The sequence below is a fragment of the Rana temporaria genome, chromosome 4 (assembly GCF_905171775.1).
Source record: "Rana temporaria chromosome 4, aRanTem1.1, whole genome shotgun sequence".
Classification (NCBI taxonomy): Eukaryota; Metazoa; Chordata; class Amphibia; order Anura; family Ranidae; genus Rana; species Rana temporaria.
The window spans coordinates 154188931-154204002 of record NC_053492.1 but is presented as its reverse complement, the minus strand read 5'-3'; the positions used below and the strand labels follow the sequence as shown (position 1 = coordinate 154204002).

Below are 15072 nucleotides of genomic sequence, written 5' to 3'. Positions count from 1 at the left end.
AAAAAATAGTGTCTTCCTTCCCCTGCATGGTCGCACTTTTTAAGACTAGGCGGCGGTGTTCTGCTTCTCCTCCTCCCTGCTGACAGAGGTAGTGAGTGATGCTGCTGTTACATCTCCTTTCAGTCTATAGGGGCAGAGCCTAATGCAAGAGCATCATGGGGCTCCCATACACCTAAGGCCTGGGGCAGTGCCCATGCGTTAAGATGCGTTAAGGGCAGGGCTTGCCCACATTTTTTTTATTAAATATGGCATCAATGGCTGGATGCTTCCATATCTCAGGTTGATGACCTACCTATATCTCACCAAGCAACTTGATGTTGTAACTCTTATGTTAGTCTGCCTTATTAGGGATGTAACTTAGAATTGTATGCCATTGACCATACCTGTATGAGTGATAATCTGTATCTTGCTTGGGGGGAGAGAGAAAGGGAGGTGTAATTGTTTGTGTGTGTGGGTTTTTTTTTCATCTGTTTTATGTTTTAATACCACAGTTGGTTACTGTAAACACAGATTACTCTTAATAGAATACAATTGGCAACTGACCCATGTAGGCTTTGCGTAGCCATTTGGACAGCTATCGGCATGCTTGTACTTCACATGGTATTATGTTTTGTATATAATGTTTTCAATGAAAATTTTGAAATAAACACTATTAAAATAAAAGAACATAACCCTTTTGAGTGAACTGGCTCTTTAAAAAAATATCAAGCATCCTAGAAACAGGTTTTTGTTTAAGCCCTTAACCCACCAACACACACTTCAGACAGCCTGATGACAACATAGCACACACTTACCAACCCTCTTTTACCCACATGCTTGGATCACATGGGCCTTTAGCAATAAGTGGTATTTGTGAAGTGATCTTTATTAAATTTATTTTAAAGAAAAGCATGGCCAAAGTTTTTTTGCCCATACTTCTCGTTTGTGGGTCAAATGAGTACAATTATTTCACCTTCCTATGACCCAGCGAGTTAGCTGCCTGCTACCAGTTGATTGGAAGGAGCCACTCCCTGTTTAGGAAGCATCCCGACAATAATGTTGAGATACTCACCGCCATCTGATTGACAACCTGCTATGCCTTTCAGTGTGCGTCTGAAAATATGAGCCAGCCGCTCCCACCCCCTTCCCAGTCTGAAGCTTTAGAGAAAGCTGGAAGAGTAGAGCAGTCACTGCTCTCCACTCAGGGCAGACTGAGAACTGAGCGATCAGTAGTCATGTGATCACTGAGCTCTCGGTCTTAGAGCCAACGTGGGGCAGCTGCTGCAGTATGGAGCAGACTATGTATTTTTTTTTATTTCACACTTCTCCTTTAATGTAAAAATAAATAACAAAAAGTGGAAATAATATGGAGACTGTTGGAAGTAAGGTCAAAATGTGATATAGTGTGGATGTAGTGAACCTCCCAAAAATTTTGATGCTTGCTGAGATCTACATAAGTCTCAGTATATTTGTTTGGTACCGAAATTGAAGTGATGCTTTTGCTTTATTAATTACATACAAGAGACCAATAATGTTTACAGTTTATTTCTTTTAAATTAGAAGTGCTTTGACACTGCGAAGAACATGCTATAAGCCTGAGCTAATCATGCTGTTAAAAGAATATCACACAAAGCAAAAGCACTAGCTGATTCGCTATTATACCATTTGAATACAAAAATAAATATCTTTCTGTGTTATTACTAGTAGACTTCTGAGACAAAAGCGCACGCACAGAAAACTCTTACATTATGAAAGGAAAGGAAAGAAAAAGACATGTAATTTAAATTGGGAAAAGTAGAGAACAAACCTATTCCATGGTGAATTGTGAATAGAGACATTTTGTAGAAAGAAATAATTGAACCTGACAGAGGTTATGTCAGATCAGTGAGTAAACCAGGGATATTGATTGATGTTTTCCTATGACATAATGAAGTAATAAGAGAGACAGTGGAAACGATATTAGATCTGAGCTTAGAGCCAACAAAACTCCCATCCTTCTTCTCTTTAAATTAAATTATTCCAATTCATATCTGCTCTACTCCTGACAGAATAACACAAGAGATGTAAAGGGGCAATGACTTACCAGAGGCAAATTCTTGGGATGGATTTCAGCCCCCTGCATCCTTGGCAACGGCAACCCCTTGAATTCACATTAATGTGCATTGCCCTGTGGCTCCTGCAAGTCTTTCATACTTATAGCTTAGTGTTCAGCAATGAAGAGTGCTCAAAGCAAGGTGATTGGTTTGCAACTTTTAGGTCAGTTGCTTTCAGCAACATATGTACAGCATGTTTTTCTAAAGTTTATCTACATCAGCTCTCTGTAAGTTAACTAATACTGGCGGGTTCAGCTGTTTAAAGATACAGCAATAGGAATATATATAACCTGTGTTGTTCACTGGAATGTTGCCGGTAAGACCCGATGTAGGAAAAGATAATATCTCATAAGTACTCTTTTAGTGAGTCAATTCTGTACTATTACAAAGATTTATGATAAATATACTGTAAATCCACAGGGCTCCAGATGTGAGTCTAAACTAGACCCCTTTGTCACCCACAGATCTTACAGTTAACATTCACTTTGTAGGAATTATAATGGCAGCTATGGTGATTATAAGGAAAAATCTGTAACCTCCAGATATATAGTAGATTCCCCACAGTGAGCAGTTACTGTATAGTTGACCAAGTATATTCACCATTGGTGTGCCTACTGATGGCAGAGACTGAGTTATTGGAAGCAGAACACTTTGTACATACAGTAGCACCTATACTGCACCTACACTGCATGCTGGTTTATCAAGACTGTTGTTAAGTGCACCAGTGCTTCTTAAAGGGTCCCAACCATAGCCGGTAGAAGAATATAGAAGAATACAATAATATAAAGCCATTCTACCAAGCCCCTACTTTCTTTTTCCTACTACTTTATAAACAATACTTCCATCCAGTTATCCTAGGCCTAGAATAGTCTCCCTTAATGCACATTGCTAGTGTAGTCTCCTGAAAGCAGTACACTTAATGAAATCACTGTCTGTTGCTTCACTCAAGGTGACCTTGCTACTGTGTAGAAGGCACTGAAGCCAATAAGGAAGTCTAGGCAGAGAACAGGGGACCCATCCTATCCAGTACCTTTTGTTAGGGTAGTACTACATAATAATATAAACAGAAGATTACATAACTTGTGCAAAACTCACATTGCAATAAGTGACAATACATACAATTGTGACCCCATACAAAGAAATTAGGGGTGCTGCTTCAGGTTCTAATATGTCGTTATATGCTGACAACTGCTGAGAATGCAGGAAGTGAAAGAGCTTGTCCCAGCTCCATAGACGTCAATGAGGAAGGAAGAGAAGTCCCACATCACGCAAAACACTCATGTGAAGAGTAGAAGGAGCCTCAGCCTGGACTCCATCCAAGCCACACTCCCGACATGACTCCATGACAAAGCCACAGGGCTTTGTCATGGGATACATACATAAAATTGACAATGTGACATATATAAATACATCTCATTCCAATAATATCAATTTCTTAGAAAAAGGCAATCCCTATTTGAATTCCTGTTTCCACCACAGAAAAAATCCTTTTCACCAAAGTGGACTGCTCAGTGAACAATCCCTCCTCACAACATATACCACCACTGTGCAAAAAGTGCTTGCAACACAGCTTACACTTTTATGATTTCTTATTTCTACCCATCAGGTTAATTCCACATCTCCTGCTCCAAAACACACCGCTTAGTTCAATTATCATTAGGCTAAATCTCTGAGTGCTCCAACTAGAAATTAACGAACTTTGCCTTTCTATAGAAGCTTCCCAAGTGCAAACTCTGCTACATTCCTGCTTGGGAGTGGCAGTGGGTGATAGACAATTTTTAAAGGTCAGAATTGCAACAATGGATGCCATGAATGGTGTGCATTTCCGTTAAAACATGTGGTGGTGGCTGTCACGTGTATGTAAAGGGTTGACTGCTCAGTTAAACTGCTGTCAGTGATGATTGCTCTCAGTCTGCTGATACTTAGATTGTTGTCTGGCGAGCTGGAAAATCTCTGCGCATGGTTAGAGTGTAATTGTCTCAGCATGCACTATATTACTTTTCCCATTACATAACTGAGCTTATGCAAAAATCTGAATGCTCTATTGCACACAATTATAATGGCACAGGCACTTTAAATATGACTATTCACCTTGAGAACAACCACAGTGTTTCCCTGTCAACTTCGTCACGTCATACATTGTTCTGTAGCTTCTGAGCGTGCATAGCAGTTATCAGATAAGACAGCCCTGTATTTTTATCTAAGGAGCTATGTTATTTCTCACTCTCTAGAGCTGGAGTAGGTTACCAACTATCATACTTCTGATGACCTTTGCAGTCTTACTGGTTGTTTTTCTTTCAAAAGCAGCTACACTGTATGGTACACTGTATGGGTCTAACGTACTAAAGCAGTCATTTTCACTCTAGAATAGGTTCACCTATGGATTTTTTTTTTATTTCTACATTTTTTTTTAAAGATCTATGGTTGTCACAAGCATGTTTCAATTCACTTATTGTTACAACTTACGACTCACTACTACCTCTGCTGGATGTCTATTCTACTCTTTCAATAAAATAATACTTTCTATGATTTGTTTTGAACTTCCTCCTGCTAGTTTGAAGTCATGTCCCCGTATTCTTGATCTTGGGTTCATCAGGAAAATACTCCCCTCTTGAACGTATTTACCTCCTTTATGTATTCAAAGGTTTCAGTCATGTCTCCCATTTTCCTTCTTTCCTCCAGACTGTACATATTAAGTTCCTGAAGTCTCTCCTGATATTTTTTACTCTCCAGACCTCACCATTTTTGTTGCCCATCTCTTGACTTTTATCTTATCAATATCTTTCTGTAAGTGAGGTCACCAAAGCTGGACACAGTATTCTAAATGAGGTCTCACTAAAGATCTATATAGGGGGATCAGGGTCTCCTTCCTGCTGCAGATGACCCCTCTAGTAATGCATCCTATAATTCTATTCATTTTTCCCACTGCCTGGTCACATTGCTTGCTTGTTTTACAATGATCTAAAATAAGTACCCGGATGCCATCCTCTATTTAGTCCAGTGAATCTCAAATAGGGATGAGATTTATGTTCGACTCGAACATGAGTTCGCCTCCAAAAAATCCCAGAAAGGCAATCGGATATTCCCTGGATCAGCTTTACCTATAAATCTTAGTACCCAGTTATATCATGTAGATTTTGGAAAATAATCCAGGACTTTTTTAAAACATCTACAAATCTACTGAGTTGGCCAGAACCAGCTCTTGAGGGAGTCTATTTCACATTTTCACATCTCTTACCATGAAGAGACTTTTACGTATTTCTGACGTAAAGAGTGCCCATTTGTCCTCTGCAATGATCTTAAAGTGAATAACTTATTACCAAGTTCACTATATGGACTCCTTATGTATTTGTACATGTTGATAATGGGCAGCACAATGGTGTAGTGGTTAGCACTTTCACCTAGCAGCAAAAAGGGTCGCTGGTTTGAATCCCGACCACGATACCATCTGCCTGGAGTTTGCATGTTCTCCCTGTGTCTGCGTGGGATTCCTCCGGGTACTCCGGTTTCCTCCCACACTCCAAAGACATGCTGGTAGGTTAATTGGACCCTGTCCAAATTGGCCCAGTATATATGTGTGTACGACTGTGTGTCCCAAGCGTGTCGAGATCATACGGGGTAAATGACTGCATCAGCCAGGAAGACACTGGCTGCAAAAAGCGCCTAGAGGCGATTCAGTTCGCTAGTGTAGTGCTATACAATTCATTCATAATATCCACTCTTAATCTCCTCCTCTCAAGAGAAAATAAATTCAGTACTGCACTTTCTCCAGTTCCAGGATATCCTTTTTGTGAACTGGTGCCCAAAACTGAACTGCATATTCCAGATGAGGTCTTACTAATAATTTTTTACAGGGGAAAAATTATATCTCTTTCTGGAGTCCATACCTATCTTAATACAAGAAAGGATTTTGCTAGCTTTGGAAACTGCAGCTTGGCATTGCATGCTATTATTAAAGGGTCACTAAAGGAAAAAAATGTTTGTTTAAAATAACAAACATGTTATACTTACCTCCACTGTGCAGTTCGTTTTGCACAGAGTGGCCCCGATCCACGTCTTCTGGGGTCCCTCGGCGGCTGTCTCTGGTCCTCCCCGCACGAACTACACACGTTCATGCGAGAGAGCTTGCATTGTGTGTAGTCCTTGCTGGCACGCTCCCGTGATACAGCGAGCGGAAATAGCCGCTCTCTGTATCATTTGGCCCGCCCCTCGGCGCGCCGCGTCACGGGATGTGATTGACAGCAGCGCCAGCCAATGGCTGCGCTGCTTTCAATCCATTAGCTCTAGCCAATCAGCGGGCAGGCTGAGTGGCGAACAGGATCTCGGTATACTCTGAAGTTTTTTCACCTTAAGGTGAAAAAACTTTTTCCTTTACAACTCTTTTAAGCTTATGATCCACCAAAACCCCCAGATCCTTCTCCTCCATTGATTCCCCCAGTTGTCCTCCCCCTAGTATGTATTGCTACAATAGCTGGCAAAAGCAAACAGCATGGATAGGGAAATCATTTTTATTTTATTTCCTTAACCCATGTATAACAGTAGGCACACTAAGGGTTTAGGTGCATATTTCTTCTTACCTCTCCCCTTTGGATTAAACTGTGAGCAGGCAGGCTTTCAATGTCTTTTCTGCAATAAAACACACCTAAATGCCTGCTCACAGTGAACCCCAGTATGTAAACTGAGCTGTGCATGCTCGCCACAGCTTACAGGGGCTGGCCCATTCCCAATTTGCCAGTGTGACTAGCTCCTGCACATGTGCAGGAATGACGTCATCCCGCTCTGGAAATAACAATGGCCATAAATCAGCACAAGAAAAATATGGCAGTGCTGGGGAGTTATGGGGACAGTTAAAGGAAAGGTGAGTATTCCTCCCTTTAGTTCTACTTTAATGTAACTAGGAGTCAAACTAAGTGTAGACCCAGTGTTCCTGAAGGAATATTATTTTTCTGCTTAAAATATGGTTTTGTAGAGCTCCTAACTATACAGACAATAAGTGTGGGCCCAATAGGTGTATTGCCCCACCCCCAGAACAGAAAGAGTTCTGCTTCCCCAGTCTAAGCAATGCAAGTGTGATCTCTATAACGGATTCAGTCATAGTGAGATAGCTATAACCTACAATATCAGCAGTATTGGCAGATAGTGACTTAAAGCGGTTGTATACCCTAATTTGTCATTTTTACCTACAGGTAAGCCTATAATAAGGCTTATCTGTAGGCAAAATTAACATCTCCTAAACCTGTACGGTTTAGGAGATATTCCGTTTGCATGATGTCAGTGGCGCATGTGCTCTGAATGCCCGGCTGAAGGTGCGGCAGACACTGCCGGACCTTGCCACTCCTGCATGAGATGTTTTTTTCTGAAATAGACCACCAGGAGAAGTAGTCTACCATTCTGGTCCTTCATTAAAAGTGCTCCTCAAGCTCTGATTCTGCATGAGATGTTCTATCCTTGCTCTGTTCCTGCACTACATGTACTCCCTGCTCTTGGTCTGCATTAGATGGGTTGTGCATGCTCCCTGCATGAGTTGTGCTCGCAACAAACATAACATAGGTGGAAGCCATAGCCACAAAGTACATAAGGAGATTGAGTCCTAGAAAACGACGAAATTTACATATTAGTTTTTCTCTAATTGAAAAAAAGCAGGTAACACTGTTAATTAATTACAATTATGTACAGTTTTATTATGGTATTTTATGATGTGAACAGCCCTTTACTTTTAGACCTCATGCATACAGGCTTATGAAATAAGCGGCACTTTTTCTGCTAGAATTTGTAAAATAAAACACCTCTAATGATACAATATGTATGCACATTTATGTGCATATAGCATTTGAGCGCAAATGCATCCTACTGGCCAGATAATTAATTTATTTCGGCTAATGGAATATTTTTACGTACATATGCGCCATTTAAATGTTTTTACGCACCTTTTTTATGCTCAAAAGTGCCTCTCAGAATGCGCATTTTGTGCATTTTATTTCTGTCTGTAAACACTCCTCTTCAAATACACAGACTGTATACATGCTTATGTGTGCATGGCCACATAGAATAACATAGAGGTGCTTTTACAGGCATGAAACAAATTCTGAATGCCTGTATATGCAGTGTTTTTTTTGTTTTTTGTTTTTTTAGCTCTGTGTGCATGAAGCCTAAATGCAATATTATTCTCTTTACCTGTGGAAGAAGGTACAAAGTATACACTGGTGCATACAAGATGAAAACAATGTATCAGTTTTTATTAAAATTTCTCAGGCCTTGTACACACGGGCTAGAATCTCGTCAGGAAAAAAAACATAGTTTTTCCGGACGAGATTCTTGGCAAGAATCTCTTGCCGCCGAGTGTACACACAGACCTTTCAAAAGAACCGTGGTTCTTTTGAAAGGCAAGAACGCGGTGACGTCATCGTGTACGACGAGCATGCGCTCGTCACATTCGATGCCGTCGCCGCCATCTTGCTTCACCCTACCTATGCCGTGGAAGCTACCGCGCATGCGTCAAAGTTATTTTGAGAATGCACGGGTTTCCACAGCGACAGGTAAGTATACACACTCTCGGGTTTCTCGTCAGAAAACAGGCCGTCAGGAATCCGCAGGATCTCTATTTTTCTCGTCGAGATTCTGGCCAGATTCCCGGACGAAAAACCTGAAAGCCTCGGACACACGCACGGTTTACTCTGCCAGCAGTTCTCTTGCTGGTTCTTGCCGAGAAAACCGAGCGTGTGTACGAGGCTTCAGTCTAAAGGTAAGTTCACATATGTGTGGATGGTTGCTAGTGTGGGTCTGCAGCTGTTCCCACAACCACCCACAGAGAAAAAGCGCTGCTGCTCAGGAGATGCATGGGGGTAATCCTTAATCCATATGGCACCCCCACGCACTGCAAACCACAGCGCGGTTTACTGAACTTGGAACCGCAATGCACTATGTGGTTTCCTCGCAGCTGTGTATTCTAAAAAGGCTAAGGGACCTTTTCTCTATGTTTTCAATGGATACAGCAGCCCATTTAGATGAATAGGCTGCTGTGCATGAGAAAATGCAGCTGCAGGGAAACTGCATATATGTGAACAAAGCCTAAAGCCAGCCAAGCATGGATCGAAATTTGTCCGGTTCAGCATTGACAGGCCAAATTCCGATCCATGTATGGGCACTGTGGTTGTACAGAAGTCAATCCTTGACAGATTTTTCCTGCTCAATTGCACCGCTGATCAGTCTCTCTCCACTTCCAGAATACAATAGCTCAGCAGAAGGATTCCCCCATGTACCTTGAGTGCGCAGATGGGGAAATTTTGTCCGTTTTTTTTGGTCAACCCATTGGTTGAATTAAAAAACCTGACTCATCTACGGGCTGCCTAAGCCCATGTTTCACAAACTTTAGTCATCGCATCCAAAACATCAGATAGCAAACAATGGAAATGTTCCTGTTTTTCAGCTGATAGTTGGACAAGCGCCTGCCTTTTACTTTAATTTCTACTGGCATGTGAAAACACATATTATGGGAATTAGACTGCTCATTTAGTGAATAATGCTGTTCTCCACGGGACTCCATAGATCACAGAGAAAAAGGAACTGGCAGGGACACACAATTGACGGCTGCTGTTTCAAAGACTTCTTGCAACTGTACACCATTAATTGTGCCCATATTATGCTACAATTCATGAATTTTAAAGTGCTTTGCTGATTTTTATGGATCTGTACTTTAAGTCTTCTGGGCTTTAGTATCCAAGCGTTAAATTAGCTTTGTATGGATGTTGTAAACACTATGATTTAGTGTAATCAGCCAAGTTTAGTAAAAACAAATTAAAACAGCATAATAAATACTGCACACTGTCTATACTTTATGAGTAAATGCTACTGTACATAATCTATCACATAAAAAATTGAAATATGTGACGGCGCTAAATCTAATAACATGTATATAATAGCGTAGTGAAAAATAACACTATGGGGTTGATTTACTAAAGGCAATTCCACTTTGCTCTACAAGTGCACTTGGAAATGCAGTCGCTGTAGATCTGAGGGGGACATGCAAGGAAAATAAAAAACAGCATTTTTTGCTTGTACATGATTGGATAATAAAATCAGCAGAGCTTCCCCTCATTTCAGATATTCTCCACAGATTTACAGCGACTGCACCTCCAAACGTGAAAAATCCAATATCCAGTGTAAAGATGGTGGTGAATCAAAGAAAAAGTCTCTATCAATATATTGTGATCCAAACTAACTCAAATGGTGATTGAAACAGTGCTCAATCACGACAATCCACCACTGTGTGCAGTGGCAGCTCACCTTATAATCGATTAGTAATGTGCTTTCAATAGTCAAGTCATCAACTGGTGCAGATCATCTCATGGCAGATGGAATTTAACTCACACATGGAATACAAATAAAGTCCTCCATAATGTAGTACGTTAAAACCAATTTTATTAAAACAATGTAGTCACTTACATGTAAAATCGTCGAAGCATATGTAGAATACCGTGACCGATGGTTCAGGCAGTAAAACAGTGTAGAGAATTCCGAACTTCTGGTCACGGCCGTGGACTGTAAATTATGTCACTCGGCTCCTCCCGATGTGTTGTGTCACTGACACTTGACTTTATCCAGGGCTGGAGGCTGGGTGACAATCCTTACATGTGGTAGCTGGAATTGTTTTGTTCATGATTTTTCTACACTCCGTTTAATCTGGCCAGTAACACACCTGTCTTCAGAGCCCAGGACTGACTGTCAGTTTTCAACACACACACAGGAGCACAAATTCACTGGGACCTCTCTCTTCCACTGCCAGAATTGAGGCACTCTAATACAAGAGGTGAAACTATTGCCGTCAATGGCATGTTAGAATTGGTGCAATGCCTATTGTGCGGCGCCGCACAGATTCACAAAAGTAGTTCCTGTACTACTTTTGGCAACTTCGGGGCAGTAGATGAACTCTACTCCAAAACTAAAGACATCCTTCCTCAAAGTCACACAATGATGGAATGATATAATGAAGTGACTCCTTATGTGTGCCTGTTGGCTTACAAATGGCCTGAGGTGAAAGCTAGGCCAGACTAGGTTCTAAAAAAGCTGTGCATTTATTATTTTAACTATAAATGTTCACAGTTGTAGGCTGGGGCAGGGACAAGACTTAGCAAAATTACTTAAAGTGATGTATTAAATGTATTTTTTTCAATAAAATAATATACATGTTATCAGTGCCGATCCTGACCTCCCTGGGGCCCTAAGCAAAATGACCTGGCACATTAAAAATGAGAAGCGAAGGGCGCTGATGACAGTGACATGTCACATTAAAGAAAGTTAAGAAGCGGGGGGAGGGGGTGTTCTGATGTCGGAAATGACTCAGCCAGCGAGTTTAGAAGCGGGGTGAGGGGGCGAAAATGACTTCTCACCAGACGGGGCCTCTAGTAATTTGGGGGCCCTTCGCAGCTTTGCGGGGCCCTAAGCGGCTTGCATAGTGAGCCTATAGGGAGGATCGGCCCTGCATGTTATACTTATCTGCTCTGTGCAGTGGTTTTTCAAAGAGTACACTTCATCTTCTAGGGTCCCCTTCCCGGCACCCCAGATATTCCCCCCTTCTAAATGCCCCCATAGCAAGCCACTTGCTTGTACAGGTTTGCTCCCTAAGCCTCACTATCTGCGTCTATTGACACAGACAGTGGGACTCGACCCCCACTCCATCATCACTTGCAATAGCTCCTGCTGCTGTCTCTGAGCCAAAGAGGAGGGAGAGAGCAGAGAGACTCTACTGTTGTGCATATTGCTGGATCGAGATTGGGTTCAGGTAAGAATAAGAAGAAGGGGGGGGGGGTCTACATTCAGAAAGTTTTTGCCTTAATGCATAAAATGAAATAAGGTAATAAACCTTCTGCCTTTAGAACCACTTGAACTGCAGTATAGTAAAGTCAGGTCACCAGACTGGCTGTTCTGTCTGGCAGGGCTGTGTCAGGAATGAATAGACATAAATACAAAACATTTGGCAGGCAATACAGCTCTCGTATGTGTATATGTGCATCTGTGTATTTAGTGATTTTTAGCTTAGTGTATTTTAACCTAAATTATATATGTTAAGGTCTAATTTCCTTTTGTTCCCCACATTAAATATATTTGTTCCTTTTATTTAGCTATAAAGCCCAAAGCACAGTAAATATACAGTCGTATGCAAAAGTTTAGGAAACCCCTGACAATTTCTATGATTGTCATTTATAAATATTTGGGTGTTTGGATCAGCAATTTAATTTTGATCGATCAACTAACTGAAGGACACAGTAATATTTCAGTAGTGAAATGAGGTTTATTGGATTAACAGAAAATGCGCTATATGCATCAAAACAAAATTAGACAGGTGCATAAATTTGGGCACCCTTGTAATTTTGTTGATTTGAATACCTGTAACTACTTAGCACTGATTAATTGGAACACACAATTGGTTTGATGAGCTCATTAAGCCTTAAACTTCATAGACAGGTGCATCTAATCATGAGAAAAGGTATTTAAGGTGGCCAATTGCACGTTGTTGTTCTCTTTGACTCTCCTCTGAAGAGTGGCAACATTGGGGCCTCAAAACAACTCTCAAATTACCTGAAAACAAAGATTGTTCTACATTATGGTTTAGGGGAAGACTACAAAAAGTTATCGCAGCGATATAGGCAGTGTTGTAACTAACCGTGTTTAAATAAACGGCGTTAGGTAACGATAGGCCTCCTGAGGATAACGAGTAATCTATCAGATTACTTTTGCCCCCTCGGCAACGCCGTTCCCATTACTGGGCGGCGTTACCGAAATTACTTAGAGCGTGCGGGGGGGGGAGTCCGGGCAGACTTTGCCTCCTCCCGTGACGCTGCTTGTGAGTGGGCAACGGTGTGGGGGTGGTGGCGCTGTCTAAATGGAGGCTGATAATACCCAGAGGTGGTATGAACAAACTATATGGACCTCAAGAACGAAAATGATTATGTGTCTCAAATATAGTGCCTCATAAAGTATGTGATGTACCAGTGGTAAGACGAATAACAAGAGTGTTGCTATAGCCACATGCAACACATAGCATCAATTATTGCAAACCATAAGGCGTCAATTAGTGCAAAATGCAAATAAGTGTGTGCAACGTTGAAAAAATATATAATAATAATAAAGAGTGATAACATACAGCACAAGTGCTAAAAAATGTGTCCAAAAAGTGTCCAGAGATAAAAAATCAAAAAATGTATATATGTTCAAAAAATAACAGTATGAAAAGACAACAGTCCGTGTATATAAACCAATATTAAATAAGTTGGCAACAGTCCAAATGGTGTATCAAGAGTGATAATTGGTGACCATGTGACTTTCCAAGCAGGTAGGTGATCACAGTATGCAGTAGTGCAGTGATGCGAAGTGGATCCGGTGCTCCCCCTCCTGGGTCCCTACTCACCAGAGGCACTCACCCCTGCAGGGGTAAAGTGCATAGAAGATATCCAACCGGCTCGAGTCCTCGCTCTCCTAGTTGGTCCTATAGTCCAGCTGGTGCCAAGAAAATCCTAGGTGGCCAGGTTCCTCCAAAGGGAAAAAAAGGGTCTCATAGGGTAGTAGGTTCAAGTTTCCAGTGGGTAAGTTTATTAGTACAGCCACAGGCTTATACTGAAACAATGTATACAAATGTATATAGGCAAAAAATAAAATAAATAAAATGTAATATAATAAAAATTATAAAAATAAAAACAGGGGCCAGATAGAATGCTAGTAAATCAAGCAGACAGTTATCTGTATAGTAACAAGCTTCCCTGCACAACACAAACTCCAGATAGAGATCAGAGCCAGCATGGGAACGGCGTGCGTTCCACCAGATAAACAGCTGGTTAATCCAGGAAGTGCGTGCGGGCGTGCGTGTATCCGCTTTACGCACGTTTCGTTCTCTTACGTCTTCTGAAGCGGATACACGCATACCGCTACTGATGGTTAATATAGCCAGCGTCACCATGGAAAGACCCTCCCACTTGGCGGTGGTGACCAATCATAATTTCGATGGGGGAATCCCTTCCGTTCGAGTCAATTTGGCAAGAGTCCCTGGATAGATGTAATTTCCATGGTGAGCATAAGCTTAAACGGACATAGCATAACACTCCATACGTTGATATCTTAGTTTAACTGTGTGGCTTATATCGACACTAAGTTCATAAACTGCTTTCATATGCGATACTAATGTGGAGTGCGATGTAGCTAAGATACATGTATAGGAATAAGTCAAATCTATATGAATAAATTAAAACTGCATGAATAAATTACAATAAAATAAATTAAAAATCATGAATTGAACATAAAGTCAACCAGATCAGGTACGATAATGCATATAAGCTCTATAACCTATAGGTATGCCCGTTACAGGGGAGGCCTAATGTACAGGCCATAATACATATGGGAGAATGCAAATAGAGGGGCACGCATGTTTCAAAATAGATGTTTCAAATTAAATGCATAACATAATACTATTGCCCCTCGCAGGGTGGGCACCCCAGGGGTAGGATGAGGGTTACACCTGAACGAATTAGCAGATATAAGTATAAGTATAAGCAGTGGTATACCTATGGACAGAACGTGGGGCAAGGTGGGTAGCATAACCCATATCTTGAATGGAAATCAGGTGGTAAAGTGCAGGGCTCATGGGTACTGAGGTGTGCAGCACTTACATCATGGAATAAATATATTTGGATAAAAGTGTATGACCATTAGACATCAAACATGGGTAATACATCACCCTAAGGGGGAACGTAGGAGCCGGGCAGGCGTAACAGGGGCGTTGTGTGACAGAACCTCCCAGGCAACAGACCCCAAGAAATGGCATGCAGGAGATGGGTTCCTAAAGTCGGATACTATCAATGGTCCCCATAACTAGGTGATAGACAGGGGCACTCCATATCCCTGTGTGCCCTGGGCAAATGGTCTTTGAGAACCCTACAACTAGGGGTTGGCAAGGAAACAATTAAGGTCAATGTCCTTGTTCAACCCGTAAGGTGCAAGCGAACCCAGGCGG

At 41.4% G+C, this 15072-nt stretch overlaps 1 protein-coding gene across 1 annotated transcript in view; it reads right to left on the bottom strand.

The window, feature by feature from the left end:
• Positions 1 to 15072, bottom strand: part of KCNAB1 (potassium voltage-gated channel subfamily A member regulatory beta subunit 1) — a 249664-nt gene that overhangs the window by 132775 nt on the left and 101817 nt on the right. The window lies entirely within an intron of this gene.